Source organism: Pleurodeles waltl, chromosome 2_1 (genome assembly GCF_031143425.1).
Source record: "Pleurodeles waltl isolate 20211129_DDA chromosome 2_1, aPleWal1.hap1.20221129, whole genome shotgun sequence".
NCBI lineage: Eukaryota > Metazoa > Chordata > Amphibia > Caudata > Salamandridae > Pleurodeles > Pleurodeles waltl.
Window position 1 is genome coordinate 684,340,614 of NC_090438.1, and position 16,452 is coordinate 684,357,065.

At 40.6% G+C, this 16,452-nt stretch overlaps 1 protein-coding gene across 5 annotated transcripts in view; it reads right to left on the reverse strand.

The window, feature by feature from the left end:
* Nucleotides 1–16,452, reverse strand: part of MTCL1 (microtubule crosslinking factor 1) — a 459,063-nt gene that overhangs the window by 381,488 nt on the left and 61,123 nt on the right. The window lies entirely within an intron of this gene.

A 16,452-nucleotide genomic window follows, 5' to 3' on the forward strand; every position in this document is an offset into this window, starting at 1 on the left:
TAACTCGCTTCATAATTGCAGTCTGAAGGAAAAAAAAAAGAAGGTATGCCTGTATCTTATGTACTCAGCTCAACTTTGTTTCAAGAAAGGGAGAGGAATCAAGAGGGGGGTCACACAATCATGAAGTGTAGCAGTGGATGAGTGGATGAAAGGGGTGATTAGTGATTTGAAACTTTACACTGTGCTGTTGCAGAAGTAATGGAGTGCTGCACTTGAGTAAATACACCAACCAACATTCACTGGAGCAAGCATCTCAATACCTTGGAAATTAAAACCTGCAACCACATGCATGCTGAAACCTCGAAAGCTTCTTCAGCCACAAATAACCAAGGTGATGACCCAGGACACCCCAGCTGCAAGGGGTGTTCCTTCAAGTATCCGGATAGAAAGTCTGTGTAGGCGCTACAAAGGGACAAACAGGCATCTTGATAAAATACAAATAAAATTAAGTATTAATATGTTCACAATTGGGTGTAATTTATCCATATCAAATAATTTCACCAATTTTGTTTTAACCATGGTTTTTATACTCCAATTCTGGTGCTAAAATTTGAGCAAGCACAATGAGGGTTGTAACACAGATATAATGTATACTTCCACAACTACTGTCTAGAATTCGAAATGCCTTAAAAAAGAATGCATATAGCATGCACCGAGACTTCAGAAATCAGTACCTGTGGCAGTAACCCAGATTCAGAAACCTGGAAGATTAAGAACAAAAAATATGAGTTAAGATAACTTTTTAGAAGCGGTGAAAAGGATGCAATTGCAGGAGTCAAGGCTTGGTATATAGTGCCATCTTCAAACATGGTTTGTTATAATGATACTGTCCTTTACCCACAGGCATGTTGGTGTTATCTTTTTACAGGGCTTTTGGCACAGTGATGGGCGATTGTGTAAGAACTGGGCTTCATCATTCGGAATTGCTTCAGGCAACGAGACTGTACTGTCGAATTGTGCAAAGTTGTATGTAATAGTTGGTGTACCTTAGCAAGGAATATAGAATGTTGATGAAAAAGGATGCTGGTGGTTGGATTGAGGTGGCTTTGCTGGGGTTGGTCGCTGTTCTTTAGGCTGAAATAAACACTGAAAAAGAAGGAAAGCTATGCATTATTCTTTTCAAGTGGTGACTAGGGTGGGATCTGCACATATATGCCCATACGTGGACCAACCCTGATGGATAAGCAGCTGGGCATAAGGCCAAAGGACTGTCGAATATTTGTGGATTTGTGGTGATCCAGTCCGATGGGGGGTGGGGATGGGGTGGGCAGGTGAGAAGAGAGAAAGGAGGTCATAGCTGCTTTCTAAGGAATGATGTATACTGAACTGTGCTGAATTATGTCATCCGGTAAGGAAAAATGTAATTATGCATGATCAGTATGTCGCATCGTACGTAACGGCGAGTTTATGCTGAGAGCGACACTGGGAAGATTGCATAAACTGTGAAATTTGGTACCAGGAGAAATGGATTTGCTGTAATATGTATTGTACTACAGTATACTACACTGACTCTGCAGAGAGTGCTCACCTCGTGTTAATGTCCGTGTATTGGAGCCTTCGTCATCAGCATTTGTATGTATACGGTAGAGATCATCACGTGCTGCATGGAGGTCTGCATCGCATGCTTAACGGAGCGCGGTGTTGAGTTGGGACGATTGTTGCATCGCGAGAAAACAAATCGGCAGCCGCAAGTCTCACGTGAGTTGGAGGGTCAATAGCTCAGTGCAAAGCCAACGTGTAGAAACCAACGTGAGGTCAGGTTATTTGTCGGCCATGTTTTAACATTGGAAGCATTGCATGATGTATACGAAGGTGTAGTATGGAAGATATTTACCAGTCTTAAAAGGAGAAGTTTTGGATGATGGTGACAACCTTTGTTATTTTAATTTTTTGGGTATTTAAAAAAATAAAAAAAAAAAATAAAAGTTTGTGTCGACATAGAAGTAGTACTAAATTATATTAATGCAGTCAATTACTCCTCCTCCCATATTTTTAGCTACTCCAGGGGAGCCAATTAGGTCTTGGGAAGATTGTGAGACATATTTGGAAGCTTTGGGAGGGGCCATTTTTGTGGCACATAAAAAAATAGCTTTGTTGAAGCATAGTCTAGGAGTGGAAGGAAAGTACTTAAGACACTGCCTTGTGTGTGCCCAAATATCAAAAGGTGAGGAGAGTTCAGATGAGGGAAGAGGAAGATGTACATACTATGACGATTAAAGCACTGGAAGAAAATTATGGCAAAAAGGTTGTGTAACAACACAAATTCTTCGAGAGCACAAGCATGAATCTATTGACCAGTATGTTAGTGCTTTGCGCACATTAGCAATTACATGTAATTTTAAGGAATTACATGAAGTAATAATAAGGGACCAATTGATTCATCGTACAAAGGATGTAAAAATACAGGAAAAGTTGTTGTGTTTAAAGGACCAAGCAATAATGGAGGTTAAACAGATTGAAGATACCACATGTTATGTAAAAGAAATGGAGAAAAAAAAACAACAACAACAAAAAAAAAACACGCATGATACAGTTGTGCAAGAGGTAAAAAGGGAAAACAGGTATAGGAAACCAGCAAACAAAGTTAGGAAAGCGAAAAATGAAGAAAAATAATATATATGTTATAGGTGCAGGAGTACTAAGCATTTAGCATCATATAACAATTACCCTGCAATTAGTAGCAAATGCTTCAATTGTAACAGAATTGGACGTTTTTCACAGGCATGCAATGTTAAGAAATCGAATTACAAGAGCAATGTACATGTAGTGCTAAATAGGGTTATGGATGATAACAGGTCATAAGAAAATGAGATTGAGGAGTTAATGTTGAGACACTGAGAAAACTGATCAAGTGAGAGAATAGAATGTGTAGCAGAAGTGGAAAACGTGATTAGAATGTTAAAGCAAGAGGAGTACAGACCTCCCAAATGTTTGGTATTGATGAATGGTGTGGTGATACAAATGTGGGCGGATTCATGGTCACCGTGTACATTAATTGACCAGGAAACGTGGCACACATTGGGTAAAGTTCAGTTATCCATGACTAAAATTGATTTGTTTGGTTATGTGGGACATTGACTACCAATTATTGGTTGTTTCCAGACAGAAATTGTTTTCAAACAGAGGAAAGCTACGTGATGGGTGTATGGGACAGAAAAAGGGCGTTGTTTACTAGAATGGAAAGAACAAATGGTGTTAAATACAATATTGAATTCTAATACTAAAGAACAAGTATTGGTGGTGAATGATGATATGGTAAAGTGGAAAAAAGAGTTCCCAAATCTATTCAGAGGCAAGCTAGGTTGTTAAAAAAAAATAATAATAATAATTTATGCACAAAATTATTTTGAAGAATGGAGCCGTTGCAAAAGCTCATAAAGTTAGGAGCATACCAGTTGCGTTACGAGAATCATTGAAAACTAAATTAAATAGACTTGTGGAAATGGGTGTGACCAAACGGATAGAGTCAGAGTGGTTAAGTCCAGTTGTTATAGTTAAGAAACCTAATGAAAGAATTAGGGTGTGTGAAGATTTGAGAGATTTAAATGAAAATATATGGGTGGATCAGCATCCTATTCCCAACATTAATGGGCTATTAGCAAGTGTCAAAGGGGGAACGGTGTATTCTACACTAGATTTGTCAAATGCATATCCTCAAGTGGTATTATATCCTGAGTAGAGACATTTAACTTCTTTTATAACCCCAGAAGGTGCATTTAGGTTTGTACGTATGCCTTTCGGGCTCGCATCTGCATCAGCAGTGAAAAAATTCAGGGTGATATTCTGGTATGGGCCGAGAACAGGGAAAAACACGATAATATATTGAGGAATGTATGCAAAAGATTAACAAAGGCCAGACTTACAGTGGAGATAAGTAAATGCAAATTTGCTCAACGGAATGTTGAATACTTAGGCCACACGATATCATGCAAAGGGATTAAGCCTAAAATAAGGTTAATTTAAGCTATTGAGAAAGCACCGTGCCCGGGAAAAGAAGATCAGTTGAGATTTTTTTTTTTTTTTGGTCTAGTGGAATATTATGCAAAGTTTGTTAAAAAAAAATAGCAAACATTGCACAACCATTGCAAGAGTTAATGAAGAACGGACAAAAGTATGAATGGAAGGAAGACTGTCAGGAAGCATTTGATAAGCTGCAAACAAGAATCATAAATGCAGTTGAGCTGAAACCATTTGATGTTCAAGAACACAGTACATTGTCTACGGATGTTAGTATTTATGGCTTAGGCGCGGTGTTAATGCAAGTGTGTAAAGGGGAATTAAGTGGTAGCATTTGCTTCTAGAATGATAAAGGGTACAGGAACAAGTTATTCAACCATAGAAAAGGAAGCACTTGCGTGTCGGTGGGGAGTGCAGCATTTCAGGAATGATCTATGGGGAAGAATATTTGAATTGCGAACGGATCATAAGCCGTTCATTGATGTATTCACGACAAAGAAAGCTGGTCAAGCCTCTTCAAGAATTGTGAAATGGATTTATAAATTGCAAGTGTATGTTTACCATGAAATATGTACCTGGTTTATCAAATGTTAATGCAGATGGTTTGTCAAGGTTGCTATTGGAAACGAATGATAAAGAAGGGGACGATGAGTGGATTGTGGCTGATATTACAGATACAAGAATTCAAGCTATTTCTGAGGTTGAACGGAAAACTGCAATAATGGAAAATGAAGAGATGAAATTGATCAAGTGGAATTTACCAGAAGGGTGGTGAAATTGTAACAAGGACATGGTTTCTTGTGAATTACAAGCATGTGTGACCAGAGTTGTCATAACAAAATGGAATTATAAAAAGGAGGAGACAAGTTTGTTGTGCCGCAAGAATTAAGAGGAAGAGTATTGGAAATTTTACATGAAGGTCATGGTGGAATGTCTGGAATGAGAAGAAAAGTGAGAGGATTTTTGGTGGCCTGGGATGGATCATGATGTGGAAAGGTATGTTAGAGGATGTATGAAGTGTGTGTGCAGTGACAAAACGCACGTGGCAAAAGGTACTCCTGTTGTTCCCATACTGTTTCCATGTAAACCGTGGAAAAAAAATTGGTACGGATTTGTGTGGTCCGTATGAGTTTGAGGGATGTGGAAGGACGTATGTTGTGGTGATGACTATTATTCCAAATGGCCTGAAATTATCATAATGAACGATATTAGATCATGCATGATGATAGATTTTTGTGAACCAGTATGGAGGAGAGAAGATTATGCTGAGGAATTAGTGACAGATAATGGTTCACAGTTTGTCTCAGAGGAATTGGAGACTTATTTAACGAATTGTGGTATCAAACATAAAAACATCGATAGGGCATCCTCGTGAAAATGGTTTGGAGGAACGTTTCAACAGAGTTCTCAGTGAGAATATACAGTGGTTAGTGCAAAATGGATTGAAGTGGAAGGATGAAGTTGTTATGGAGTTATCACATAACTCCGCATTCCACAACACTGGAGTCACCTTTTGTGTTGTTGAAAGGAAGGAAGCGGTGTACAAGAACAGTACCAGGTTGGATGGGAAGAACGGAATGGAAGAAGGTTAACGAGAAAGTTATCTAGCAGAGTGCAAAGAAGGCAAAGTGATTATAGAGAAGAGGTGCAAAATGGTGAGAGAGGATGTGTGTATAAGTGTGGTAATTTTGCTCGGACTAGGTTTTTAGGAAGTGTAAGGAAAGGTGTATCAAAATGGTTGTTACCAAAACGGGTGGTGAAGTTGAATAGGTATAGTGTGGAGTTGGATGACGGGAAGAGGTGGAATATGAGGAGTGTGGTAAAGTATAATGAAACCGAGTTAGAGAAGTGGAAAAAGTTGGTAGAAAGTGAGGATGAGAAGAAGGGAGATCAAGGAATTGGAGGAGGGAATGATAGAAATTGTGTGGGAAAAAAAAATGAAAGTGTTATCGGGACGAAATCTCATAGGAAAATCAAATTACCATTTCATATTAGAGATTATTTCATAGAAATGTATGGGAGTATGGTAGATTAGCATATAGGTAAATTGTATAGTGTTTGTAAATTATATTGATGTATTTAGAAAATATGTAAGAACAACAGTGTTATACAATCTTAATGGCATAGAGTGTATTGTAAGCAAAAAATATATAATTTATTTGGGAAGGGAAATATGTTGTATTGTGCAAAGTTGTATGTGATACTTGATGCTTCTTCGCAACGTGTTGCTAAGAAAGGAATATAGAATGTTGATGAAAAAGGATGCTGGCGGTTGGATTGAGGAGGCTTGGCTGGGGTTGGTCGCTGTTCCTTAAGCTGAAATAAACACTGGAAAAGAAGGAAAGCCCTTCATTATTCTTTCCATGTACCTTATTTTAAGAGTAGATGGGAAGATAACCGGTGGTATATTTTATATGTCCAATCATCCGATTTCTTTAAAAAGGAGGCGGATTAGAATATTGAATTAGAGTTCAGTTTAATAATTTATTGTATTTTTACAGCCAAACAGGGTCTCCAAAGCAATTCACAAGGGATACATTCCAGCTTTAATGTTCTCATTAAATTGCGATTTAAAAACAGCACAGACCTAAAGTAGATCTGTGCCGACATCCAGGTGATGAGAACAAATGCTCAAATGGTTGCACCACGCAAAATACTTGAAGTGCAATGATTATCTAAAATAAACTACAGTACATTTTACTGCAGAATCATCAAGGATGTACATACATCAATAGAAATGATATTACGGCGGATCCCAGGGCAGCATTTTCTAACTGAATATGAGGTAGTTGCTGTTAAATGCAAAATGTAGGAGGAAGAGAGAAGGGACTGTGGTTTGCCATGAGGTGATGTTCACTTTTAAAAGCACTTGGCCTGGCCATCAGGAGGAGGTACTGCAATTAACTGGTGGGAGCCCAGCAGACAGTGTGAAGTACCTCTTTGTCCTCAGACAGAAACAGAAAGTATTCGTCTTCTCCTCCAAAAGGGAGTTATTTACCAGCTGGTGCCTGCTAGCAGGTTATCAGTGCACCTGCTAGTGTCTGAGGGGTGGGGCTTTCAGGGGCCAGGGAGAGTGCAGTGACGCAGCACACCTCCATTATTCAGGACCAACAGATACGGAGTCCCTGCCTACGCACGGCTTCAGGGTGAGTTAAAGTTGCATGATGCATGTGTGAATGTGGGCGTCTGGTCTGTTTAAAAGTGCAGAGGGGCATCTACACGGCTTGAACATAACACTACCCAACCTTCATATCGACAGGAAGTAGATAATAAAACAGATACTCAGCTACACAGAGGGACACAAGAAATCAGTAGCCTAGAAAGGGTTCCATGTCCGATAGTACAAACCAAGTAAGATGGCACCAGTACTGCTCGGGCGCTAAAAGAGTGAAACCACATGAGTTCAGTGACTCACTCACAGCTTGGGCTTAGAAAGTGGTGGCTGCGAAGCCAGCAGCAGCAAACCTTTTACTACAAAACTACAATAAACTGTGTTTATTATCATTTTGTAGTAAAAGGGGCAGGGCATTGGGGAGGACAGCCACAGAGGGGAGTACACAGAGCACTCCCCTCAGTGCGCATGTCTGTTTGGCCGGCCGTCTCAGGCTGGCCAAACACACATGCGCAAGTAGGCTGTCTTCAGCCCGGCATTGTGTTGCCGGGCTGGAGAGAGTAGGCACAGTTTCCCACCCAATACTAACACTGCGCTGAGCAGCGTCACTATTGGACGCAGGGCAGGCTGGGAGCCTGTGCCTGCTCTGCAAGATGGAGAAGCGGCGGCAAACTAAGAAGCGGAGGTAAGTTTTTTTCTTTTTTTTCTTTTGAGTTTATTAAAAATTGTCTCCCTTCACCCCCGTAACCTCAAAGAGCGGCGACTCGTCTTAGATGTCACTGTGCCCATTTAGCCATTTGACTAATAGTAACCCTCCCCTTGGACAGAAGGTCTGGTTTCTTTAATGGTAGTAGAGGGCCAGAATCATTGTTTGCTCTGGCAATAAGATGGAGTCACTGGAAATATCTTGACCTTAGATGCTGTGCATGCACTGGAGTGCTGGGGGGCAAGATTACCTCTAGACCCATCATATTAGCCAGATTTAACTAAGGTCAAAACACCTACCTTTGGGAATACTTACAGACGATCAGGTCACACTGTATGAAGAGACTAAAAGAAATTGCCCAATGGATGTGTCTATGGTGCTAGTAACAAATCTATGTCTGAGGATGGAAACCCGAAATTAGACTTATGTTAAAAGAATGCTACCATGATGGGATTCAGTCACCCTAAAAAAATTAACTCGACATCAAAAGAATGCAGAGTGGTCTACAGGTGAAAAACGCTCCCTTGGTCTAAGATTCAGAAGTAACAGATGCCAGGAATTGGGCCAAACATCTACATGAGACACCATGCATCATTCTGTGCAGGTTAACGGAATGTGTGGATTCACAGATGGGAGACGTTACTCAAAAATTCAGGAAGTCAAAAAGAGATCAAAAGCTAAAAATTCAGTGAAGCCACATAAAAAGAGAGAGCACGTTTTATGAAAAACCTGGTATCAAGAAATGATGGAAAATAAAGAGAATTTGCTTTCAACACGATGAGGATTATACCACAGACATAATGTATACGTCCAGAATTATGGTCTACAATTTGAAATGCCTTCAAAAAGAATATATATAGTATACAACGAGTCTTCAGAAATCAGTACCTGTGGCAGTGAACCAGAGTCCGAAACCTAGAACATGAATAACAAAATAGGAGTTAAGATCAGTTTTTAGAAGCGGTGAATGGGATGCGATTGCAGGAGACAAGGCTGGGAGCTGTAGGCATGCGGCGTTTTACAGAATATGCGCCCTGCTGCATCGGCTCTCCTTGAAACGTTACGTTAAGCCCACATAATATGGCATCATAAATTATAATTTACAGAAATCCTGCACAGATGTCCCATTATGTCAGTGTATAGCCGCGGTTTTATTTTTAGCTTTTATTATTATTTGGAAACAGCAAATGTGTTGGAAAGACCACATCCCAAAGAACATCTTTGCTAACAAAAGGTCTACTTGTTTCAAGAGCTCTGGTTTTCAAAGCACAATTGTTGTTTTCTGCCAAATGGCCTGACCTTCATCTCCGTTGTGCTATGTCATCATTTTGTTTCCAGTAATTAGTGTTATTCAGTTGTTTGTGGAGGTCATTGGGAGTCTGAGTTAGGAGGTGTGAGTCACTAACAAAAAGGCAAAGTGGAGGAAATGTGAAGTACTCCTCTTCTGCGCTCAACAGAGAACGTCATAAGGAACAACTATTGCTTTTCCAACTTTTGTGCGGAGCCCCTTTCTTGCCCTTTACAACACTTGCTCGAGAAGATGTATGAAATCCCTTCACACGACCACATGCGCAGTGAGCATTTTCCAAAAGTTCACTCAGACCTTGAAGGTTTTTGGAAAAGGCGAATAGCTTTGAATTCTTCTCAAACATACTTAGGCACAATATGTCACTGTAATTATATAGAAATACTACAATGTACAGGGTGCACAGATCTAAGGTGTTGTGTAGTGGTCTTGGCAAAGTCCAAAATAGTTTAATGGGTCGAAAGTGCTGGAATCTAATTTAACAAGGGTGAATTTTATATATCTATGTCGAAGCCATGAATTGACTGTCAGTCAGATTCTGTTCATTAACAAAATCGTGGGTTATAAGCTTTTTTACAGGCACACCTAATTGGGGAGGTCAACTACTGACCTACACTGGTAAATCCATGTTTCTGTCTTGACTGAGCCTCTCTCTTCCCCTGGAGTGAGAGATATAAGCAATTGTGTGTGTGTTCATGTGAGAGCATGTATGTGCAGCAGGCATCTCTTTATATGTCTGAGTCACAGCAATCTTGGGACTGTGATGGTGCATTCTACATATAGCCAGTGAATCGCACCCTCCCCTTTTTACAGTCTGGCTTGATACCACAGCTGTCAGACAATTATGTGAGCATCACAAGAGAGGGGCTTTGTCTCCAACCTCATTCTGGGAGTCAGAAGTACTTGTTCTGATTGGGCAGAAGTTGTGTGCTTCCACAACTAGTGCTTGCCTTCCATGCAGCCGTGATCATTTTGTTTATTTATTCAGCTGCCTAAATTTGAACTTTCAGGGGCGCACACGTGGCACTGGAATGTTATTGCCAGATAACTAGATAATTTATGATGCTTTTCTGTGGAAGCAGCAGAGATGGGAGCAGGGCAGTCATTAACCTACATGAATTTTAGATGTGGCAGCGGTCACTTGACCAATGTGGCTGAGGCTCAGTTGACCTGAACTCTGTGACAACTTCATAGTGACAGAACTGTGTGCAATAAATTAAAATCCCATCACCCAGGACATCACAATTTTAAACATTTACTGTAATTAATATATAAAGCCAGTGCCTTCATTTTGCTTAGATGATTGCTGACATTGCTTCTCCTTTATTCTAGGGGAAAAAAAATCATAAAAGTGCTCAGTGTGCTGCAAAAGCAATGGTCCTTGACATATTCTTGGATGTAACACATTATTTTGTTCACATCAAACCCCAACAGGCTGCTGTAACAGACTGGTCACAGACTCTGCTGGACAGCCTTTATATGCATTTCCCCCATTTAATCCTCCCAAGTGCAACCTTACTAAAGGTAGGTCTTCATTTTACTCCTGGTTCTCAGATACAGCTCATCGAGGACTTCGGTGAGGTAATGCACTTCGGCTATTTATAAATTCACTAACACTAATGCACATGTAATTAACACTGAAAAAGCAATGGGAATGGGGAGAACATTATGGGAAAATCGCAACAGTGAGAAAGTGAAAAAGAGGGAAGTTACGCAATGATGAGAAAAACATATAGCAGAAAACAAACAGATACAAATAAAATAAAACTGAATGAATACACAAAAGGGAGACCAAAATATCAAGAGCAAAAGATATGGAACTAGAAAGAGGAGAAAATGGAAATAGATAAGAGAGAAAAAAAAACAAAAGTAGAAGTATGATGAAAGAATGACTGAATACAACAAGCACTGGCAAAGCCAATAGGTCTCACCTTTGGGCCCGATTGGCTTTGCCAATGGTTTTTAGTGAGGCTGTACAGCAAACATTTTCCCAGAGGCCAAAAAGTATGGTCTGTGGTGCAGCAGAGGACTGCATTGATGTCAGCAGTGTGGGGTCAGGGCACAGGTGGATACTAGGTGGGTGTAAGTGGAATGAAGGCTGTCCATGGTGAGGACTGAGTCGTGGAGTTGTGTTGAGGGTTTAATGTAATGCTGCCCTCTAAATTATGCTCCTAATCTCTAAAAGAGACGTAGGGCCTGATTACAACATTGGCAGTCAGACCAGCCGACCACCAATACTGCTGGAAGGACTCCACCGTCATACCAGTGGGGGTCCCCCCCCCCCACCCTATTACAGTGTTCCCGCCGGTCAAGAGAATTCACGCCAGTCAGTCCAGCGGGAACAGTGCTATGGTATAGGACTCTGCTCCCTTAAGCGGAGTCCTATACCTTAGCACATAGGGGGCCGAACAGCACCCTCAGAATGCACACGGTCTGGTTCTGGGCAGGGCAGGGGCCCCCCCGTGGCCCCCAGCACTCACCTTCCACCAGCCTTCGTAATGGCGGGGTCTCTGTCATGAAGCCTGGCTGAAAGTGGGGTTGTAATCAGTCAGGTGGCGCAGAGTTCAGAGACACCATGGTTGGTTACAAGCCCATCCGCCATCACCCCACTGGGGACGGCCGTCTTTAGCTGGGTCTACCTGCCAAAGTTGTAATTGGGTTCGGGCCTCGGACCGCCACACTCGTCACGAGGCCCAAAGGGTTGAGAATGATGTACCTGAGTCGCTGTCCCTCTACCCCACCCTGGAGTAAGCCCTACCTGCTGGCTATCACTACTTTCAGCTAGTCAAGTGTAGAACATTAGTAAATTGGTTATTGAACTAGAATGAAACTGAATCATAGGCATTAATCTCTTTATTCCTTTAGTTTCTGAATCTATAAACAGAATGCTTAGAAACCAAATTAGTGAAGGTAGCAAGTGCCATAAATGCATCCCCCTCTTTTTTTGAGACGTGTAATACAGGAGTTGCTGGTAAAATAAATATATTAGGCGATTCTTCTAATTGTTGTTTGTAATGCTTGTGTACTCCCTTCCTTTATTGCATTTGGTTACACACTGTGAAGTTTTAGATTTTTGTGGAAAGTCTTCTGAGTGTGTCCCTGGACTGTTTTCAGCAGATCCTTTTACAGTCGGGTATAATATTTTGTCTAAATGTGAATTACAAATACAGCAATCTGTGTATGTGCTTCACTGATGCAGGCCAGTCTTTCAGCACGTGGGTGTTAACACTCAATACTGAAGTAGAAGCAGAGAAGTGTGCACAAGATATTTGGGCAAATGCTATTTACTGTACAGTACGCTACTTCCTTCAAGACCTGCATAGGAATGGGATATTGTAATGAAGTGCACCCTCTAAAGGCTCATGTTGAATGACATTTACCAATTGGCATGCACTAGTGGTGCTGGAACAATTTTCAGACTGTGGGCGCTGCCGTTGATGTAATATCACTGAAGTCACTGGGACTGTGAAAAATCCACAAGTCACTCAAAGAACACCTGTAATGAATGTATTCAGCAGGAGAGTGGGGAGGAAGTAGTATAGCTGGTGGTACATTTTGAAGCACACGGTCGCAAGTATAATACTAACGCATGGTGTGGTAGAACACTGCCAATTACAAACAACACATTTTACATCAAAATGGCCACTACATTTTTACAGACATACACTTTTATGGATAAAACTATAAAGCACTCAAACGATAACATGTGGAAATCACAATCACCACATGTATTTGTTTTGACTGTATTAAAATCTTTGTTTCCAAATGTTCAGAATTGCAAAAATGTTTCATTTTTGCTTCCCTAAATCCCCATATATTCTGAAATCGTGGCACAGATCTTTTACAGCCATTTAATATTTTTTGTGAGTTAAACAATTAACAGCTTTTCCATTCACACTTCCTTTACCCCAGCAAGGCTGTCACATAGTTCACTTTGCAAATATTCTCACTTTGCAGTCAGAGAAAGAAAAGTAAAACACCAAGCTCCCTTTAAAAAGAATAAGCAGCAATATTCAGAATACAGACCCTGATAGTTCAGCCCAAAGAAAAGCTTAAACATTTAAAAATTACACAATCTAATTGCTCCACCATCCTAGCTAGGTTAAATATTATGTTTAACATTTTGTAAACAATAGTAGAAGATCTAAGGAGCACATTATGCAGCATAGAGCTACCAATTTCAGATACGCCAGTCAAGCCCAATAATGCACCAAATTTGATCAAGAAAAATACATATTATACAAAGATTCATCCTCTCCTATATATGGCTGTACAAATGCACAAACCGTTTTTTAATGAAAACATGTCAACTAAAACCCTGATTGAAGCATTTGTCTCAAATATACACCTCCTTCCAGAGTCGTTTAAATATTGAACTAACATACCTTAGTTTACCCCCAGGGATCCCCACCTCCTCACCCCCTCCGCCCCCCCCCCCCCAAAAGAAAAGTATCCTCAAAGCTGGAGTGCCTCCGACAACATCTAGTACAACTAACAAGTCATTTTAAGCCCTGCAAAGCTAGTTTAAATACATCTTTAATCAACTCTCCATCAACTCTTAACTTTCAACCAACATTTTTCTGATGCCATTAATCTCCCAAAAATGTTGTGTCTTATCTATAAATAAAAACACATATGCACGCCTTAACCCAGCCCTACACAGTGACGAGTATCCAGTCAAAATAATAAAGTCCTCAGGTATCCCTCAATGGTAAAAATTAAGGATACCCTCAAAAGAATTACTCCATAATATTAAGTACAAAACTCAAAAAACTCACCTCGCCTTCTTCATGTGCAGTCAGTACTACCATGGCCTCGGTTAACACTACACTGCTCTCAGCCACCCAGAAGGCTGCTGAGTAACAAACAGAAGGAATAGGCAATTCAGTTATTAACATAGCTCACACTAATCATATAGAGGCGCTTGAAAACTGAACCTGCTAACTCGCAAACCAAGGCCCTACTGATATAAGTAAACAAAGAAATGGCCCGCAACCAAACAAGCATTAGATATAGCCGGCAAAAAGTAGTAATTCGATAGAACAAAGAGCATATTTCATAAATGCCCGACTCATAACCTATGGGCCATGGATCCAAGGTTGGCAAGACCAAAGTAACATCTCACAACTGTCACATGAACATGAGCAGCAAAACGCAAAGCATCAAGCTGGTCTTGATCAAGTCATGCTCACTTATCAACATAACGACCTACACACAAGACCAGTAGAAAAGCAAGCTACATTACATCTTACGCTGCAATACGACTCCAAATCGAGGGAACATCTTAAATCCTTAAAGCAAATCTACAGCTGGATTATGCTGTGATTAGAGTGGACTTTAACCCTCCCTCCCAGAGAAAAACACACACACACACACACATACAATTTTTCTTTTTGTACACGTATGCCCGTTTGTAGAATGGGGAAGATGAATCTCAAAACACTTCCCAATGCTACAAGCGCCTCAAGATCAGTCTTGTCAGTATTGCGCCACCAAAACACTCGGAGAGTGGCTGCTGGTCCTGATAACACCACCACACAGAGAGAAGATATTATATCCAAACTCTTGGGAGGACCAAGACCATGTAAATTAGGACAATGGGTACCGATAAAAGCAGAGGCAGATTGGTCTTGGCTCTCCATCACAATAACAGGCGACCAGGTAAGCAACCACTCCAAATTCAGCCTCAATAACATGGATCCCTTCAGTGTTGCGCTTTCTAAATATAAAAGCGTGGCCTTGTGTGCTGAACGGGCACTTTTGCAGCGACAGGCCAATAAATTAAACACACTATTCAAAAATCAGTCAGTACAGTACTACACTGGTGTCAATTGCACTTAGATTCACAGACTTATGAGACAAAGAGACACAATTCAAGAATGACAAACGAGGGACCTTTGAGAGACTTGTTGCTCTCAAAGCCAAGGGGAATTCTGTCAACATAGTAGTAGGCTTGATGGTACTAAATTAAAAATTCTGCAGATTAGTGCAACTAGGTCATCTCTGTACGCGTCCACTGACGACTGAGTAGTGGCTGGCGGTGATCTAAAGCTTAGGGTGTTCATCAACAGGCATCAGAGCTCTCCATAATCCTCAGTAGGCACAATAATAACCACAAGCACACACCCAGCTCCAACAAAGCGACCTGAAAACCATTTTGAGCAACTCCTGATTGGTTTGTCTCTGTAATCAAAGCCAGTAGAACAGACAAAGTTCCAGAACATTTTGAAGTTGACCCAAGATATTGGACTTGAAGCTCGAGTACTTTATTCAATAATTGTATTTTTAAATGGTATTGAGTCAGAATCTTGGCAAAAGTCAATTTTGCAACTATGCACAAGAACGGCCCTAGGTGGAATCCAGCAACGTACTTACTAACTCTCCTTCTCGATTCAAAGTTCTATGCATCACTTCTTTTACAGGATATTCCTGCTTTGGAGGCTAAATGGAACACTTTACTTTTAGATGGATTTTCTAGCCACTTGTGGGACAGTCAATAATAGTGTAGCATTATTGCTTATGATTTTTGAAACTTGAAATAAAATAAAGGGGTAAATTGCTTGTTTCATAGATCTTAAGAAATTCTTTGAGTGCACCGACAGAGGTTTGCTCTGGCAAAATCTACGTGGGGTATCTCTCCTACGTTTTTACAAGCTCTACGTGTATGGTATTCTAATGAGTGGAGTCCAACTCCACCTTAATGGATAAATATCCATACCTACAAGTGCTTGAAAATGAGGCTTTATACCAGCACACCTTTACTGTACATTTTGTAGGTCGCAAATGTAGGTTCTGCTCTCCAGACCCAAACAGCTTGTTGACAAAACCTGAGTGATTCGCCATTGTACATCATGCTAAATGCTGCTGAAACAGTCTTTTTTTGCACTAAGCCAAGGTTGGATTGCAGCATATATTAAATGCTCTAAGCGAATACTGCAAACTGAACAAATCAGGAGGTTAACTATTCAAAATCTGAAGTGGTAATCTTCACAGAACATAGCTAGCCCAGTAGGGAAGTTTTCCGACTGCTATTTACCCAGTGTCATAACTTACAACTATCTAGGCATCTCAACCCAAATCTACGTCTCTATCTACAACACTCAAATCCGAAGGAGCTCCCCAAACATTTTATTTTTTTGTATTACCCAGAAACCTATTAGACCTGCCCATAAACCTACTCGTGGATAGAATCAGGAAAGTCCACACCGCTCCGGATTATAGACAGAAGCATTCCCTGGAAAATGTAAAGACGGGCTAGTGGCTCAATAAATCATAATGTAAATAGTACACAACAGTATACTGCCTACCTCTTTCCACACCCAGTGACAACATGCCTGGAATTATAGTTCTGGACAAGGCATTGGTGTTACA